Genomic DNA, 18,684 nt, shown 5'->3' with positions numbered 1-18,684 from the left:
GCGAGAATGCCATGCCTGCAATGGCTTTGAATTCCATACATAGCTCGCATAGCTGGGAGGGTGCCGCTCGGCCGGCCTGAGAAACGACACCGGCCACCAGTGCTGCCTCCTCACCAGAAGAGAGGACAGGATGCCAGTGGAAGCCTCTGAAAGTTGGCTGCTTCAGGCTGCGTAGAAGGAAAAGAATGTGAAAAATGTGGCTGGCGGGGCAGAGGCAAGGGGAGCAGGGCCTTCGAGGAGCGGCTTCTGGTTCTGGTGGCCCTAGAGGGAGCTCCTGAGGACCCCGCCCCAGCCGGCCAGGCTGTCATTTCCACAACCTGCAGAATGTGGACCTGCAGAGCAGCCGGTTCCTGGGAAGCCACGGCTGCACCTCTTCCCCCAGGGAGGTTCTAGGCAAGACCTAGACTAACTGCTCCGTTCATGGAAAAGCGGGTCACGTAGTGCTGGAGGATTGAAAACAGGGGGTTCAGGACTCTGTTCTCCCCCTAGCCCGCTGCTCCTCTGTTCTGCATCTCAGAGATACAACGACTAGAAGCAGCATGAGCTACCAGGCCTGGGATGAGGTGAGGTGGGAGCCCTGGCTCTCAGAGAGAGAGAATGTCCCCAAAAGGCCACCTACTGTCCTGAGGAGGATGAACTAGTCCAGGGTCTGTCCTCCCCCTGTCCCCCTACAGCCCTGCTGACACTGGTGCAGGTCATTCACTGTGGGAGGCAGAGCAGCATCCCTGCCCTCCCCACACCAGAAACCCCTTAGCTGTGACAACCACAGGTGTCCCCAGACATAGCCCCATGTCTCCAGGGGGCAGGACCACCCCTCCAGTTGAGAAGCACTGGATTAGAATCCCTTGACAGAGCCCTCATGTCAATGCCTCTGTCCTGAATTTTGCCATTAATGACAACAGGGAGGCTCATGAGACATGGGAATGAAGGTTTTATTTCTGGGGTGTGGTGCTGGTTTCAGGGCCTACCCTGAGTCAGGGCTAATGCCCCCCCCCCCACCTGTGACCTGGAGTGACCCCCCTGGGCCGCACCTGGGGGACTGGCTGGCAATTATGAAGCCTTTGTCACACACCCCACCTTCACCAGCAACCTAGCAAGGGCCTCGTGGGGTCTGTCCACACCTCTACGATGACGCCCAGTGACCTTGTGCCATCCCCTCTCTAAGTGTGCAGCACCCGAGAATACTAGGGGACATGGCTCTGGGGCCACCTTGTGTCCATGATAGGGGCTGTCCTTGGTGGGCCTACTCTAATCAGGGGAACAAGGGTGAAAGGGATCCCACATGAGGGAGAGCCCTTGTTGCCAGCTCTGACGATGGAGGTGGCTAGGTGACAAGAAATGGAGGAGGTTGCAAGGGAAGGGGAAGCCCAGTGCTATGGCTGCAAGGAACTGAATTCTGGAACAACCAAAATGAGCTCCAGATGAGGCTTTCAACTGCAGCCTGGTGAGGCCCTGAGCAGAGAGGGTGGCCATACCTCGGCCTGACCACTGACTCCCAGAACCATAAGCTGGACTCGATAGCTTGTTAGGTGGCCTGGAGAGCTGATGTGCTGGCCAGGGGGGCCTGAGAGGGGTCTTCTGACTGTCAGCCTGCTTTTTTCTAGCACTTTCTGTGCTAGATGCTGGTTGTGGGGCTGGCATCCACTCTTCCCGCTGGGCATGGACAGGACACTGAGCGGCTGCCCTTCTCTTTTGCACCAGCCCTGAGGCGCAGGTAAAGTGTGCAAACCAGAGGTATTCCTGGCGGCTTCTCCATCAGCAGGCCACCCTGCTCCAGGACATGAGCACCACATGCATGTCATCTCCTGATGGCACAGGAAGTCGGCCTTGGTGAATCCCAGCTCAGAGCCTGGCTGCTTCCAGGCAGTTCTGAAATCCTCCTCCCAGCCTCCTCATCCAGGCAGCTGGGGCTCGTATGGCCAGTGAGCTGGGTGAGTCAGAACCTGAGGAAGGTGGCCTTGTGGAAGGAGGCGGTGTTGGGCAGCAGGAGCCAGTGTCCCTGTTGTCCCCAGCCTTGTCCTGGGCCTGCAGAGCTCTGCTTTCGGGAAGGGGTGGGGGTGTGTGTGTGGAGGGGAGGCAGGCAGGCGGCAGAGACTGCTTGTCCTCGGAGAGAACAGAAACAGCCTTCATTTTGCTTTAAAACTTCCGGAACCGGTAGCTTTACAGCTCACCGAGCTTCTGAATTCTTTCCTCCCAGGGCCCGGCAGTCTGACCCTCATCCCCGCCTGACATTAAAGAGGAAGGAAAAAACACAAAACCCTCCCAAACACAAACCTCCAGCCAGATTTGACAGGAGGACAAACAAAGCAGGGGTGGGAAAGCAGGCTCTTCCCCACCGGGGCTAAAGAACTGCTCCCGCTCCCGGTACACTGCGTTCAGAAGCAGAGGAGGCGGGCGGGCTGCTGTGTTAAAGAGGAAAAAAAATCCCAAAGCAAAACAGAATGAGATGAGGTTTGGGAAAGCAGGCTCCGGGCTTCTGCTGAGAATAAGCCACCCTCTTGCAGGGCTGGGGAGCTGGCTGGCTGATGGCTGCACCAGTGTGCACCGTCATGGCTGTGGACCTTTTCTTTTCTTTCTTTTCTCTTTTCTTTCTTTCTTTCTTTCTTTTTTTTTTTTTTTTTGGTCTTTTTGTCTCTGTTGTTGTTGTTGTTGTTGCTATTTCTTGGGCCGCTCCCGTGGCATATGGAGGTTCCCAGGCTAGGGGTCGAATCGGAGCTGTAGCCACTGGCCTACGCCAGAGCCACAGCAACTCGGGATCCGAGCCACGTCTGCAACCTACACCACAGCTCACGGCAATGCTGGATCCTTAACCCACTGAGCAAGGGCAGGGATCGAACCCTCAACCTCATGGTTCCTAGGCGGATTCGTTAACCACTGCGCCACAAAAGGAACTCCCTTTTCTTTCTTTCTTTCTTTCTTTCTTTCTTTCTTTCTTTCTTTCTTTCTTTCTTTCTTTCTTTCTTTCTTTCTTTCTTTCTCTCTTTCTCTCTTTCTCTCTCTCTTTCTCTCTTTCTTTCTTTTTTTGCCTTTTAAGGCCGAACCCGTGACATATGGAGGTTCCCAAGCTAGGGGTTGAATCGGAGCTGTAGCCACCAGCCTACGCCACAGTCACAGCAATGCCAGATCCAAGCCGTGTCTGCAACCTACACCACAGCTCACTGCAACACTGGATCCTTAACCCACAGAGTGAGGCCAGGGATCGAACTCACGTCCTCATGGATGCTAGTCAGGTTCATTAACTGCTGAGCCATGACGGGAACTCCATGGCTGTGGATTTCTTGCAGAGAACAACCTGGCACCAGTGTCTGTGGTGCTGAGGGGGGAGCCCTGGTCTAAGCTCTGCAGAGATGCACGCACATTGTATGTTAGGGTGATCAGCTCAGAGGGAGGGGCAGGTGCCTTGCAGGGTCCTCAGCAGCTGGGGTGGGATGGTCTCCTGGTCTTGCCCCTGGCCCCAAGCAGGGTCACACAGAGAGGGGACCTGTGAAGGGCCACTCCCACCACACTGGCATTGGGACTTTACTACAAAGGAGACAAAATCTCTTACAGCCCCCCAGAAGCCAGGAGCCGAGCTACCCCCTACCCCCAGCCAGGGCTGGCTCTGGGCTCCCAGCTCTGGGCCTGAGCTTCTCCAGGGTCAAGGTCACCCTGGCCTGGCGTGGAGAGGGCTGGCCATGTAAGGGCCTTCTGTGACCTTGTGCATCGTGACCTTTGGTGGGATGCGGGGGCTGTGAAAGACCAGTTGGGTCTTTGCCAGGCAGACGTTTCCCAACAGAAGGCGCGTACCCCCTAGAGACCAGCGTCTTGTGACTCCCTGTCAGCTGGTCCTTTTGTACACGGGCTAAATTGGGTCCCCGGGCAGCTATATTTAGAAAAGGCTAGGAAAAAAAAAAAAAAAAAGAATGAATGAGATGCCCACAAGCGAGGGGAAAACAGAGCTGCAGGGCAAGTGGCCGCCCTCGACTGAAGCCCGGAGGCGGGAGGACAATGAGCCGCGGTGACAGAGGGTGACAGTGCAGCTGATGCAGGAGCAGAAGAAAGGGCCCTCTCTGTCCACCCAGAGGATGACTGTAGTCATGTGAGGGTGTGCAAGCTGGGAACCAGGCCGGGCCAGTGCGCTGAGTGCCCGTGGATCAGGTCACCCCTGTTCTCAGCTTCCCGGCACCAAGGAAATGCCGTCACCCTGGCCCCGTGAGGGTGTAGCTCAGAGCTAAAGGGCAGGAGGCTGTGAGAGAGGGAGGGCAGGTCCAGGCCTTCCCACCTGGGCCTGGACAAACTCCTACACATCCTGCAAAACCCTGTGAAGTGTCACCCCCTCTGAGAAGCTCCTGGTCCACTGTCTGTGCACAGGCCGCATCAGAATCCTTCCTTGGGGTATCCCACAGCTCCCCGGACCTTCCTTGGGCTGCATTTCCTGTGGCCACCAATTCCCACAAATCTGGTGGCTCAAAACCACACATTGATTATTTCACAGCCCTGAGGACAGGAGTCTGACTCCGGCCTCATGGGGCTAAACCCAGGTGTGGGCAGGGCCGATCTCTCTGGAGACTCCAAGGAAGAGTTGGTTTCTGCCTCTTTCAGCTTCTAGAGGTGCTGCATCCCTTCTTCCATCCTCACAGCCAGCAGCGCAGCATCTCCTGTCTCTCTCTGCCTCTGATCCTCCTGCCTCCCTCTTATGAGGACCTTGTGACGACACTGGGCCCCGGGGGAATCCAGGATCACCCCCATCTCAGAGGCCTTCACTTAACCCCCTCTGAAGAGTCCCTCTGCCACATGAGGTCACACGTCCAAGCACCTGGAAGTAGAGAATGTGGGCATCTTTGGGGGCTGCAGCTGGAAGCTGAGCACCAAGGGACCATCTGGATGGGAGGGTTTGGTTACAGCAGTTCAGGGCGTTTACAAAGGAGGCTCCTTCCAGGAATTCACTCTGTCCCCAGGATGAATCGCTTTCCAAGGATAGGCCTCCCAGGGGCAGAGGACCTGGCCACACTTGAAGTCCATGGTGGATGCCACTGGTAGGCATGTGCCTGGGATGGCGCACTCTGCAGATCAGGTGCAGTGCTGCTGAGGACGGACCTCGGGCCTGGGTCACAGGCTCTAGCTTCTTGCTCTGAGCTCTGGGTCACTGGCCAAGATGGCAGCACCAGTGTGACCAGTGGTTCCTGAGCATTGCTGTTCCACCTTGATGTTGTTAAAAAGAGCTGGAACCAAACAGACCCAGAGAGGCTCTCCCCAGGGGCTAGCTAGAGTAGGGACATTTTTCATGTTAAAAAAAGAGGGCCAACAGTATAATTACTTGAACAACTTTAGAGAGCTGCCTGGTGTGGGGAGCCAGACTCTAGAGCAGAGGGGGCACTGGTGAAATCTAGGGACATCTGTGGTCTTCCCAGCAGGGGGAGGCTCCTGGCATGGAGGGGGTGGGGCTAAGGGTGCTGCCCGATACCCTGCAGTGCCCAGGATGGCCCCCCACAGAGGACGGCTGGGCTGTGTCAGTGGTTTGGGGCGGGGAGGGGGGACCCCCGCCCAGGGTCCTCTTTCCTGTGAAATGTATACATTGTTTTGGCTCCATCAGTTTCAAGGGAGAAGCCCGGGTGAGCCAAGGCCACTGCTGTGGCTCCTGGGGCACCTGCTGTAGGCTCAGGCCACGCATCATTAGTGTTAAAACTCCTGAGGGGCCCCAGATGCTCACCAGGTGTGGACACAGGGGTTTGCGGTCAAAGCTCAGGATGTCCTGCGCTGCAGCAAAGCATCAAAATTTCTGGATGGAAACCTGGCTTGGCGCTGACCTTTGTGTGTCCTGGCTGGAAGCCTGACCTTCAAGCCCAGCACCGAGGGGTGGGAGATGGAGGGGGGCAGAGAAGCAGCAGTCTTGTCTGAGATGCAGGTTTTAGCCTCAACAAAAGTGCTGCTGGGCTGCATCCTCATAGGACATGGAAGGGGAGCACGTGTGGAACTGTGGTGTCTCCTGTGGAATCTTCCAGAGGCCAACTGCAGAACTACTGCTCCTGGTGATCCAGGGTGCCCTGAGCCCCCTGATTGGTTGGGAAGGAGGGATGTCAGGGCCCGGGTTCTCGAGGGGGTGCAGAAAGCCCCCGGCCAGAGTGAGTTAATCTTGGCTTCCAGCGGCCTCTGCCCCAAGATGAGGTTTCGCTGACCCGCCCGGAATGTCTAACAATGAGACTGAGTGTCTGGTTCAGCTCACGCTGACATCTCCTTTCTCGTCCATCCAAATTCCATTACGCCTTTTCTTGTTAATGCAGAAACGCAGCCAAGCCCGGCTGCCCGGGAAGCACCAAGGTCTCCTGCTGCTCTCGCCAGAAAGGGGAGCCATGGCTGGGGGGCTGGGTGCCTGGCTCTCAGGGTCCCTGAAGGACTTAGGAGAGGTGGCTTGGGCTGGCACCGCACATTAGGAAGTCTCTAATGCATGGGCCCTGTGGGGTCCTCACAGGACTCTGCGTTCTCAGAGAGCCAGGCAGAGCTGCCAGACCTCTGCCCCTGCCCTGGAGCCCCTCCTTGCTGGCCGGATGAAGCCCACATGCAAGGAGCAGTAGGTGACCTGTAGCAGCTGCTGGCAGCCTCCAGCTGAAAGGCAGCAGGCACCCAGGACCCAGTGCCTAAGGTAACAGCCTCGAGGTAACAAATTCTGCCTATACCTCAGGGACCCTGGAGCAGAGTCTCCCCCAGGTGAGCTTCTGGGCAAGAACATGGCCTGGTGGCCTGGTGGGACATGGAGCAGAGGACACAGTTAGGCTGTGCCTGGACCACTGACTCGCTGTGAGATGATGAGTGGGTGGAGCTTGGGATAGTTTGTTATGCAGCATCACTAACTAATACAGCAGAGGGGCATGACCTGCAGAGAGGACCCAAGCCTGCAGGAGATGGACGGGGATGTGGCCTGATAGGGCCTGCCAGGACGCTCCCTCATTCTTCCCACCAGTGTCATGTCACTTGGGCCTGCCACTCCTGAATTAAGTTATGCGACTGTAAAAAGAGTATTAATAGAAAATACAACACTGATGTAAAAGACATAATAACATCTCCCTCCTGACTCCAAAGTCTTTGACTAGAATGACTGCTCTAGGAAGGTACAGTGTATGTCCTGCTTGGAGAAGCCAGTCCCAAGCCACGCAGCTGGGGAATGATAGGGCCAGGAGGCAGCCAGCTGTGGCTCCCCAGTCATGTCAGGGAAGGGGCTACATCAGGGAAAGAGATTTGCTGATCTATCAATTCCAAGCCAAAGAGCCTTTTTTTTTTCTTTAGGGGCCACACCTGCAGCATATGGAAGTTCCCAGGCTAGGGGTCGAGTCAGAGCCAGCCTATGCCACAGCCACAGCAACACCAGATCTGGGCCCCATCTGCGACCTATGCCACACCTTGCGGCAATGCCTGACTCTTAACCCACTGAGCGAGGCCAGGGATCGAACCCACATCTTCATGGATACCAGTAGGGTTCTTAACCCTCTGAGCCACAACAGGAACTCCAAAGAGCCACTTTGAAAGGAAAGCATTCATCACCAGCCACACTCCTTGGCGCCTTTTCAAACAAGTCACCTGGAACCCCACTTGCAAAAGCCCAGGACTTTCCCACCTCATCAGAGCCCCGTCTCCTCCCTCGCTGTCTGTGCCTTCACCACCTACTGCAGATGTGCCTAAGTGCACCCACTTACACCCAGATGGGTCCCATGCCAGGCATGGCAGGGACGATGCCTCTGTCACGGCAACCACCTGCTGAGATAGAGCCTAGGTCTCCATTCCTGTTTTGCACTCTTCCCTGCTAGACACTTGCAAACATCTGTCCCCGTTACCCTGGCATAGCCCGGGGATGTTGGGAACACAGGAAAGAAAACAAATCGCTGTGATTCAACTTCTCTGCCTCCTCCTCTTCTCCTTTTTGACAGCTTTGCTAAGATATAAATTCAGCAACCAAGCAATTCACCATTTAAAGTGTTGCCTCATTCAATGGTTTGGGGGTATATTACACTATTAATTTTAAAAAATCATGATAAAAATATATAGGTGACATAACTTTTGCCACTTTACCTTTTTTTTGGGGGGGGGGCGTGTCTGCAGCATGCTGAAGTTCCCGAGCCAGGGATCAAACCTATGCCACAGCAGTGACAACACCAGATCTGTAACCTGCTGCACCATCAGGGAACTCCTCATTTTAACCATTTTAAAGTATACAGTTCAGTGGCAGGTGTACCAATTATCTGGGTGAAAACAGGTCCCTATACAAGATGTGACCCCACACAGGGAGGCCCAGGATGGCACACTGCATGATCCGGGAAACACCCCCAGCCAGAGGATGGGGTCAGAGGGTGGAAAAAGAGAACTCTGGTTGCTTCAGCCCCTTCTAAGGGCACTGATCCCATTCACAAGGGGCCCACCATCATGACCTAGTCAGTCACCTCCCAAAGGCCATACCTCCTGATACTGTCACATTGGGAATAGGGCTTCGACATGCATTCTGTGTGTGGAGGTTGGCGGGACACAACATTTAGTCCAAAGCAGGCAGGATGGGGTGGGTGGGGGGGAATTCCAGGCAGAGGGAAGTGAGAGACAAGCTTTGACTTTGTACTTGATTTTCTGAGGGCTCAGGGGCCTTGGCGGGTTTTTGAGGAGGGCAGGGACAGACTCAAGGACATTTTCAGAAGTTGCTCCAGCTGTTGAGAGGGGGATGGAGCAGGTAAGGATTGGAGCAGACGCCCCAGGCAAACTCCTGGCCCCCACCATGAACAGTCACTCCCACCCCCTCTCCAGCCTCTGACACCATGAACCCACTCTGTCTCTGTTGATTTGCCTGTTCTGGACATTTCATGCCAGAGGAGTCACATACTGTATGTCCTTCTGTGTCTGCTTCTCTCACTGAGCATCGTGGTCTCAAGGTCTATCCATGTGGAACCAGCTGTCGGTACTTCTCTCCTTTTCAGGCTGAGTGATGTTCCTCATCCACTGGTGGGCTGGGGTTGTGTCCACCTTTTGTCTGCTGCGACTCATGCTCTGTGGACACACCTGCACAAACCTCTGAGCACCTGGCTTCTCAGAGCCTGCCTCCTCAGCTCACCTTCTCACCGAACTCCCATGGCTATCCCCGACCTAACTCTCTCAGGGAAAGTAGCGATGGCCCCAGAGGGCACTGAGGGGTCCTCTCCAGGGGGGCAAGTGGCCATGGAGCCTAGGAGACCATGTGATGGTTAATTTTACATGCCCAGTTTGGCTGCCTAGTTATGCATATGGTCAAACATTCTTCTGGATGCTTCTGTGAGGGTGTTTCTGGATGAGCCTGCCACTTAAACAGGTGGACGCTGAGTAAAATGGACTACGCTCTGGGACACATGTGGGCGCATGCCTCATGCATTTGCATGAAGGCCTGAACAGAACAAAAACCAGGCCTCTCCTGAGCAGGGGGAATTCTCCAGTGACGGGCTCTGGGTCTTCACTTGGCAGCCTCTAGTTTAATTCCTTAAACTAACTTTCTCTATTTATACATCATTTTGGTTCTGTTTCTCTGGAGAATCCGGACTAATACGGACCACCAGGTGCTTTGTGGGTGGAGACAAATGAGCTCGAACCCTGGCCTTGTTGTCCACCAGCCCTGGGCCTCTCTGACTCAGGGACTCCTCGGCTGATAAGCCTCAGTTTGCTCACCTAGAACCTGCTCCCTGGGGCTCCTACAAGAACAAAATAAGAGAAGGAGCTGGGCCTGGCTCACAGGAGGCACCTGATAAACATCTGTTGGGCTGCCGAGGGGGGTCGGCAGGAAGTGGTGTGGCAGCCAGCCGGGTGCGAGGGAGCAGAGCCAGGCCTGGCTGGAGCTGGCTGACGTCACTGGCCAGAGCTCTGTGTCTGCAGGTGCTGCAGCACAGGGACCTAATCCCGCAGCACGAGGCCAGAGCCACTGTCCTGACACCTGAGTCTGGTGGCAGTGGCTCTGCTGTGATCCCCATACACGTGTATATCCCAGGGGACCTGGTGCAACTGAGCCCTAGACCCCCTGTCAGGAAAATGGGGTGTGGACCCGTGCTTCTCTAACCAAGAGCCTGAAAGGACCGAGGCTGGGGGAACTGGTGACCACTGGGAAGTATCGGGTTTCAAATAATCATCTTCACGGTCATTATTGCTCCTGTCGGCTGGGCTGGGGTATGGATGGCAGGGCACTGGCCCCAAGCATGAAATCTGAAAACTGTCACTGTGATCACATTTTTTTTTTTTTTTTTTTACTGCATCAGTGGTATGTGGAAGTTCCTGGGCCAGGGATTGAACCCTCACCAAAGCAGTAACAACACTGGATCCTTAACCCACTGAGCCACCAGGGACCTCCCAATGATCACATATTTCATGCAATATTTCTTTAAAAAGTCAAAATGAATGCAAAATATCCATGATGAATCAGAGGTCAAGGTTTTCATTAGAGACAGGATCTGATAGGGCTGGGATTAGGGCGAAGCAATCCTCTTTGTAACTGAAATTTTTAACCTTCACCATGGATTTTTTGGGGCATGAACTTAGATTTTTAGGACATATTGCTACATCAGGCTACAACATAGCAACGGTGACAGTGTTTCCTAGTGTCCCCTTCAATTCTACACCTGGGGCGAGTGTTTAGCTCTGCTCACTCTGGGCAGTCTCTGCCTGGGACATCTGCAGGCTGCACAAAGCAGAGGTGTGGCACCCTCAGGGACAGACAAGGTCCAGGGAGCTGGAGAGTTTCCATGTGTGACCACTATGATTAATGATGAGCCCTGCATGGGCCAGGCCTGTGTCAGTGCCTGCAATCCTCCTTCGAACTCCCGGGAGCTCTCAGCCCCATCTCATCAGTATGGGATGTGAAATGTGCGCTCCAGGCTACACCTTGGATGGTGGCAGGGACCTGGGTCCCTGAGATTCAGCCGTGTCACCACGCCATACAGCAAAAGCTGCTCAAAGGCCTTCAGGACTCCAGGATTAAGTGCCCTGTGCGTGGAAGCGTGCAAGCCTGGGCTGAGGATGCTGGGGGGTGCAGGTGGCTCTGGCCCTGCTCAGGTGTGGCTGACTCAGGCTCTGTTCACAAAGCAGTGTGGGGAGTTCCCGTCGTGGCGCAGTGGTTAACGAATCCGACTAGGAACCATGAGGTTGCGGGTTCGATCCCTGCCCTTGCTCAGTGGGTTAATGATCCGGCGTTGCCGTGAGCTGTGGTGTAGGTTGCAGACGCGGCTCAGATCCCACATTGCTGTGGCTCTGGCATAGTCCAGTGGCTACGGCTCTGATTCAAACCCTAGCCTGGGAACCTCCATATGCCGCAGGAGCGGCCCAAGAAATAGCAAATAGACCAAAAAAAAAAAAAAAAAAAAAAAAAAAAAAAGCAGTGTGGGCTGCAGATAAAAGCCCCCTGCACCCTACTGGGCCATTAGCCGGGGCCCCCCGGGCAGCACTGGCCATACCGGAGGCTGTAAGGGGAGCCCCACAGAAAGACTCTAGGGTGACAGGGAGCAGGGCCCTGAAATGTCTAGGAAGCACACGGTCCCTCAGAGGTGGGGAGGGAGCCCCAGAGCCCTCTGGCTTCTCTCTAGCCCAGGGTGTTGAAATCCCAGCACCATGGGTACCAGGTACCCTCTGGGACCCACCCCGTGGCTACGAAGGGCACACAGAGCCAGGAGTGCTGTGGGTTAAACCATATCCCCCAAAGACACACTCCAGTCCTGACCCCTGACCCTTGGGAATGGGACCTTATTTGGAAATCGGGTCACTGAAGATGTAATTAGTTAAGATGAGGTCATACCGGAGTCGGGAGCGGGGCGGGGGGGGGGTGGTGGTGTCGCTAAATCCAGTGACTGGTGACTGCATGAGGAGAGGAGACACACATACAGGGAGAGGCCAAGTGAAATCAGAGGCAGCGACTTGGGTGGTGCATCTATAAGCCAAGGACACCAGGGATGCTGGAAACCACCAGAGGCTGAAGAGGCAGGAAGAACCCTCCCCTGGAGCCTTCTGAGAGGGGGGGCCCTGCTTTACCTTGGTCTTGGTACTTGGCCTCTGGAATATGAGAGGATGCACTTCTGTAGTTTTAAGCCCCCAGCCTGTGGTACTTTGCCAGGGTGGCCCCAGGAAGCCACTTGGGGGCTTTCTCGCAGCCCCTGCCAACCACCAGTGCCTGTGCCCCAACCCTCAGAACGGAGCAGGCCCTGTGCCCTTGGGCTGTACACTGTGTCTATGAAGCAGGCAGCCCTGTTCCAAGGCATTAAGAGAGGCTCAGGGAGTTCCCGTCGTGACGCAGTGGTTAACGAATCCGACTAGGAATCATGAGGTTGCGGGTTCGGTCCCTGCCCTTGCTCAGTGGGTTAACGATCCGGCGTTGCCGTGAGCTGTGGTGTAGGTTGCAGATGCGGCTCAGATCCTGCGTTGCTGTGGCTCTGGCGTAGGCCGGTGGCTACAGCTCCGATTCAACCCCTAGCCTGGGAACCTCCATATGCCGCGGGAGCGGCCCAAGAAATAGCAACAACAAGAACAACAAAAGACAAAAAGACAAAAGACAAAAAAAAAAAAAAAAAAGAGAGGCTCAGACTGCTGTATAGCACAGGGAGCTATATCCAATCACTTGTGATGGAACATGATGGAGGATAATGTGAGAAAAAGAAGGTATGTATATGTGTAACTAACTGGGTCCCTTTGCTGTACAGCAGAAATGGACAGAACATTGTAAATCAACTATAATACAATGTTTTTTTTGTTTGTTTGTTTTTGTTTTTGTTTTGTTTTCAAAGAGAGGCTCAGAGGTGAAGCAGTGAAGCCCCACCACAATCCAATCCCCCCACCTCTTCAGCAAGCCCCACAGTGGGTCCCCGCTGCCTACGTCCTCGATGGAGAAAGACGCTCTTTCCTTCCCAAATCAGTGGTGGAACCCATGGAAATGAAACACCAGGCTCAGACAAGCACAGGGGTGGAGAAGCCACGGGGCCCTGAAAACAAAAACACCATGTGCAGAAACCCGTGGTGAGGGTCGAGGGAGAAAGTGACAGCTGCAGACGGCGTGTGAGGGAGGGTCTCAGTGTACAAATGGACTTTACGAGTAAAGGGACGAGGGGATGGGAAGACCCAGCGAAAACCAAGGCCGGCAGGAGGAAGTGAGAAACTACGATCAACGAAACAGAGAGAAACGAGAGGGGAACCTGCGAAACCGAAAGCTAGTGCTTTGGGAAGAGGGGGGCAACTCTGGCAGGCCTTTAGACAGACTGATGGGGAGACACCAGGGACCAGGGTCAGGGACCAGAGCCGGGCGTGATCAACGAGCATCTGGTAGGGGAAAGGCTTGTAGGAGGATGCTGCAGGCTCCAGCAGCCAGCGGATTAGGTAATCTACACGAAATGGACCAGTTTCCTGGAAAGGCACGTGTTTTCCAAACCAGTTGTGGCTCCAGATCCGGCTCCCGACGGTTCGCACTCACTTCGATGCCCAGCCCTATGCTTTTCCCGTCCACAGCCCCCTTCATCTCGGCACCATGCTTGGGAAGAGTATTGTTTCTGTTGCAGGAGATGAAAGGAATCCGCCTGAACGAACGTGGCTGAGCCACTGGGAGGCGGACCTGGGGTTTGAACTTGGGTTTCCTGGCAGGGGGCCCAGCGCTCTTTTTGCAGTGACACAATTCCCAGTGTGTCATGTGCGCGTGAAATACTTGGGCTTGTTTGTTCCTTTTCTAAAAAACAAGGGATTCCAAGCTCATGAAGTAAGATAAAACGTTACATACCTTTTTCAATTTTTCCAAGAAGCAGCACCACTCTACCCTGTTTAGAAAGAAAGAGAGAGAGAAAAAAAAATCGTGGTTAAATATTTTTAACTTAATTATCTCCAGCTTTTCTCAGAGAGATACTTGGCTGTCGCCAAAAATGTGGCATTTGATTTGGAAACTGGCTGTGTCCTCCAGAGAAACGTGGTGGGGGCGGCTTCTGGAAAACTCACTTTATTCTTTACAACCGAGCCATTCAGGAGGGACAACTGCTTTTCTTTGGGGAGGCGGGAGTCAAGTTTTCTTGCAGAACTTGTATTATTCCATTTTGGGACATGGGGACCCCAAGCTTTGAAATGGAACCGAGCCTTGGCATGTAATGCTTGGGGTTTTTCCGTGTCTCGTTTTCAGCTTTGATGGAAGCCACGTGCCAGGCCAACAAAGGGAGAGGTGGAAAATTCGATGTTGGGGCAAAGCCATTAACCTTGGGTGGAAGAGGTGACAGGTATATGGGGGCAGGAAGGCGAGGGGTCTGAGGCTGGCTGCCTGGGGTCAGAAGGTCACCGGGAAAGGAAGGAAGTCCCTGTGATCAGCCCCGAGGGCAGGGTGGGCTCTGATGCTTTGGAACTGCTGTTTTCCAGGGGATGGGAGCTCCTGCTCCAAGCGGAACCCTGTACGGAGCCAAATCTCTGATGATGGATGCACACAGTGTGAGGGGTCCTGGGGCTGCCACGTCCAGCTGCCAGAGTGACCCCCTAGACTGAACGCCACACTCCATGCTGCACTCACCAGCTGCCCCAAGGACACACCGCCCAGGGAGGCATCATGGGCTACAGAAGCCTGACTTGTGCTGTGGGGCTGACAACCAGCTCGGTCAGAATGATGCCTCAGCCTGTGCTCCCAGGACCCTCACAGCTGCTGGGCCACAGGCCACACTTGCAAAAGCCAGCAGTTAGCCCACCCTTGAGTTCTCGGGGAGCCATCCTCAGGGCCCATTCTGCTATCAGTTGCCCTGGAGGGTTCAACTGAAGCCCCAGCCCCCAGCCCCAAGCAGGCCAGACCTCCTGAGCTACCAGGCCATGAGCAAGGCTGTTTTCCTCTGGCTTCGAAGGTCCCCTGTGGGCTCTGCAAACCTGCCCCTCTTCCTCTGCAAACGTTAGCTCTTTCTACAAATCAATGGAGTTTTTTTCACCTACACAAAGGGACGTGCTACTGCTGCCACTCCCAGACCAGAGCCCAGGGCCACTGAGGGAGGCCCAGCAGGTCTCAGCCATAGGAAGGAGGTGGCCGAGGTGGCTTCTGGCCCTTGGCACTGCTGACCTTGGGGTTGTCCTGGGCACTATGGGGTGTGGAGCAGCCTCCCTACCCCACCCACTCGGGGTCAGGAGCCCCCAGCTGTGACAACCACAGACTGGGGGCAGAGAGGCAGAGTCACACTGATGAGACACACAGACACAGAGCAAGGCACCCAGCGGGGTGGTCTCCTGCCCTAGGCCCCGGGAGGCCAGGGACTCCAGCTCCTCCCTGCTGAGCTGGGTGTGCCAGGCCCCAGGGTGCCAAGGCCTCTCCTCCCTGCACAGCCAGGCCTCTGAGGGCCAGCCTGAGCATGATGCATGGATGACAGTGTGGGAACAGGGGTGGGGGTGGGGGTGATATATAGGGTCCGGCCTCATCATCTGTGGGTTCTGTACTTGGGAATTCACCTACTTGCTAGAAAGTATTTGTAACCCCCAAACTGGTGTGGGGTGGGGGGAAGTCTGCAGTCATTTGTGGACACAGGCAGAGCAGTAAAACATCTGAGTCACTGACAAGCATTTTCCCAGCTGAGGTGGAACTGGGCGGTAACCAGGGTCCTTTTCACCATTTACGGCCATGGGGTTTTTCTGCTTCTTTTTTGGCTGCGCCTGCAGCACACAGAAACTCTTGGGCCAGGGATTGAACCCACACTGCATCAACGACAACGCCAGATCCATAACCCACTGAACCATCAGGGAACTCCACATGTTTGTTTTCTGGTGGGTGATTCTACCACTCGTAGAGCTGCGGCTGAGCACAGGAGGCTGGGACGAGCCTTATGGGGAGAAAGTAGGTGTGTCAGACAGCTTCGTTCAGGCATGAGTTACGGCGCTGCAGGCTGTGAGCTCAGTGGGAAGGAATCAACAACGTGTGTTAAACAGGGTGTCTTTTGACAGAAATGCACATACTGTCACGAGATTACGTGTGGGTCGGTTGTGACCAGAGGCTTACAGGAGCCTGACCCTGCATGTCCCCAGGAATGACCACTCATTTAGAACTGCTCCTCATAACAAGAACCACCTGTATGTGTATTTTCTCTTCTTTATGACTCTGAAAGTAACACAGTTTCATTTTACCAATTCTGGAAATCACGTAGAGTAAAAAAAACATCCATAACCCCACCACCTTCTTTTTCCAGCCGTACCTGTGTCATATGGAAGTTCCCAGGCTAGGGGTTGAATTACAGCTGCAAATACCAGCCCACACCTCAGCCACAGCCATGTGGGATCTGAGCCGCATCTGTGAACTACACCTCTGCTCACGGCAACGCCGGATCCTTAACCCACTGAGCGAGGCCAGGGATCAACCTGCATCCCCATGGATCCTAGTCAGGTTCATTAACTGCTGAGCAACAAAGGGAACTTCTCCATTTTTTTTTTTTTTTTTTGTCATTTTTGCCATTTCTTGGGCCGCTCGCACAGCATATGGAGGTTCCCAGGCTAGGGGTCTAATTGGAGCTGTAGCCACCAGCCTACACCACAGCCACAACAACCCGGGATCTGAGCTGCGTCTGCAACCTACACCACAGCTCACGGCAACACCTGATCCTTAACCCACCGAGCAAGGCCAGGGGTCGAACCTGCAACCTCATGGTGCCTAGTTGGATTCGTTAACCACTGAGTCACGACAGGAACTCCTTTTTTTTTTTTTTTTTTTTTTTTTTTTTAAAGCATATACGCCTACCTATCCATTTTTACAAATTCAGGTCCTCTAGACTATTTGACCATCTGCCTTTAATCAATTTTCTTAACGTCATACTGTGAGGGAATCATTATTTTCCCATGGCATCAAATTCTTTTGCATGGCATGCAAAAGTTCTTGCCCAGGCCAGGGATCAAACCCGCACTACAGCAGTGACAGCACTGGATCCCCAACCCACTGAACCACCAGGGAACTCCAGACCATGAATTTTCAAAGTGTATGCACCTGTGTCACCATCACACAGGTGACACAGGACATTTGCAGGACCCCTGCAGATATCCCAGCATCCCCGCCAAAGTAAATCACTGTTCTGATGGAATTATTTATTGTGATAATCATCATTTTCGTCATTATGATCATCCTGACTTTCCCTCCTGAAGAAAGGAAAGAAGGTACAGATTCTCACTGCAAGAGGAGCAGCTGGTCAGGTGGGAAGAATGTCCTAGAAGATTCTAGAAGGTTCTAGAAGCCAGCTTGCCAGTATCTGCTGGAGGGGTGGTCGAGGAGTAGGTCTTTCTGGCCTGAGGTGCACAGAGGGGGCTTTGAGCAAGCTCTGGCCCTGGCTCATGTTGTCGGTCTGTCCGCCCACTGGCTCTCAGAACCCCGACGCCCCATCTGTAACATAAGGACCCCAGGGCATTGCTCTCTGGGTCACAGTGAGGACAAAAGGGGACAAACACGGCCCAGTGCAGAGGAAGGCACCAATCTACAGCAACGATTATAAGAAAAATATGATGGATATACAACATAACACAGAGGTGCGCTGCATTTTACTGTGCTTCATGCAGGTTTGTGGCAACACATTCCGCCAGTAAGAGTGTGCTGCTCTGCCCTGAATGCCAAGAAGTGGTTTTGGGGCTGGAATCTCCTCCCCGGTAGGATGCTGTGCAGACTGTTGAAATGACAACCAACGACTGAGAATATACGTAGCTTAGTTGATACGGCAGAGCCGGGGTTTGGGAGGACTGACTCCATTTGTGAAGGGAGTTTTCCTGGGGGGTAAAGTGCTGTCAGACAGCAGCACAGAGAAGCTGTCTGTGAGAGGAAGAAGCTATCTATTCCGCAGACTTCACTGTTGAAAAATTTCACCATTTAAGAAGCTGCCACAACCTCCCCATCAACATAGAGGCAGGACCCTCCACAAGCAAAAAGATTACAACTCACTGAAAGCTTAGATGATGGTGGTTTGGTTAGTGTTTTTTAAGCAATGAAGTCTTTTTTTTTTTTTTTTTTGTCTTTTGAGGGCCGTACCCACAGCACATGGAGGTTCCCAGGCTAGGGGTCGAATCAGAGCTGAAGCCGCTGGCCTACACCACGGCCACAGCAACACGGGATCTGAGCCACGTCTGTGACCTACACCACAGCTCATGGCAATGCTGGATCCTTAACCCTCTGAGCAAGGCCAGGGATTGAACCCTCAACCTCATGGTTCCTAGTCGGAGTCCTTTCCACTGCACCACGACTTGAACTTCTGAAGTCTTTAAAACAAACAAACAAACAAAATAAAACTAAACTAAACTAAACCTGAATTGTTAGCAGTAGGAGCTGGCTGGCTCCAGGGTCAAGGGCCTGGCTCTAGGGCAAAGGTCTTTGGTCCTGGGGCTGACATGGGCTACAGCTGAGGATTTGATCCTCGTTTCGTGGATGGTGGAGGCTGGGGAAGATGTGGCTGGGCTGGGGTCACACAGGATTGTGGTTGGGGACATCATGGTCACTAAGTGTTTGTCATGGGTCATAAGTTGAATTTCCCTTCTTTCTCCTGAGGCAGGTTATGAATGCTTTGCAGACTTGGCTTCGGGGTCCCTGATGCTTCTGGAGACACACGTAGTTCTGTGGCTCACCAGTGAGACAGAGAAAAATCCCAAAACCCCTGGTTCCTTGAGTCTGCTTTTTCATTAGCAAGGCCCTGCTTTCCATGCAGGAGTTGGGGGAGATCTTCACACATGTGTACGAGTGTGTGTGGGGAGGGAGTGGGTCACTAGGGCAAG

At 54.0% G+C, this 18,684-nt stretch overlaps 1 protein-coding gene across 8 annotated transcripts in view; it reads right to left on the bottom strand.

Moving 5' to 3' along the window:
• Nucleotides 1-18,684, bottom strand: part of GNG7 (G protein subunit gamma 7) — a 153,938-nt gene that overhangs the window by 20,719 nt on the left and 114,535 nt on the right. For 4 of the 8 annotated variants that reach the window (XR_014837919.1, XR_014837920.1, XM_021084181.2 and 1 more), the window contains one exon: nt 13,721-13,757. The gene's annotated coding sequence lies outside the window, so the exon portion shown is untranslated. Of the gene's footprint in view, nt 1-2; nt 2,662-12,791; nt 12,936-13,473; nt 13,758-18,684 lie in introns of those variants that run through there. The other 4 variants (XR_014837923.1, XM_021084179.2, XR_014837922.1 and 1 more) reach the window with 4 other exon arrangements.

Source organism: Sus scrofa, chromosome 2 (genome assembly GCF_054392235.1).
Source record: "Sus scrofa isolate SSC_HxYL_T2T_F1_AM1 chromosome 2, Sscrofa_HxYL_maternal_Yorkshire_Landrace_v2.0, whole genome shotgun sequence".
Classification (NCBI taxonomy): Eukaryota; Metazoa; Chordata; class Mammalia; order Artiodactyla; family Suidae; genus Sus; species Sus scrofa.
The sequence above is the reverse complement of the archived record's forward strand: the minus strand, read 5'-3'. Positions and strand labels throughout refer to the sequence as shown.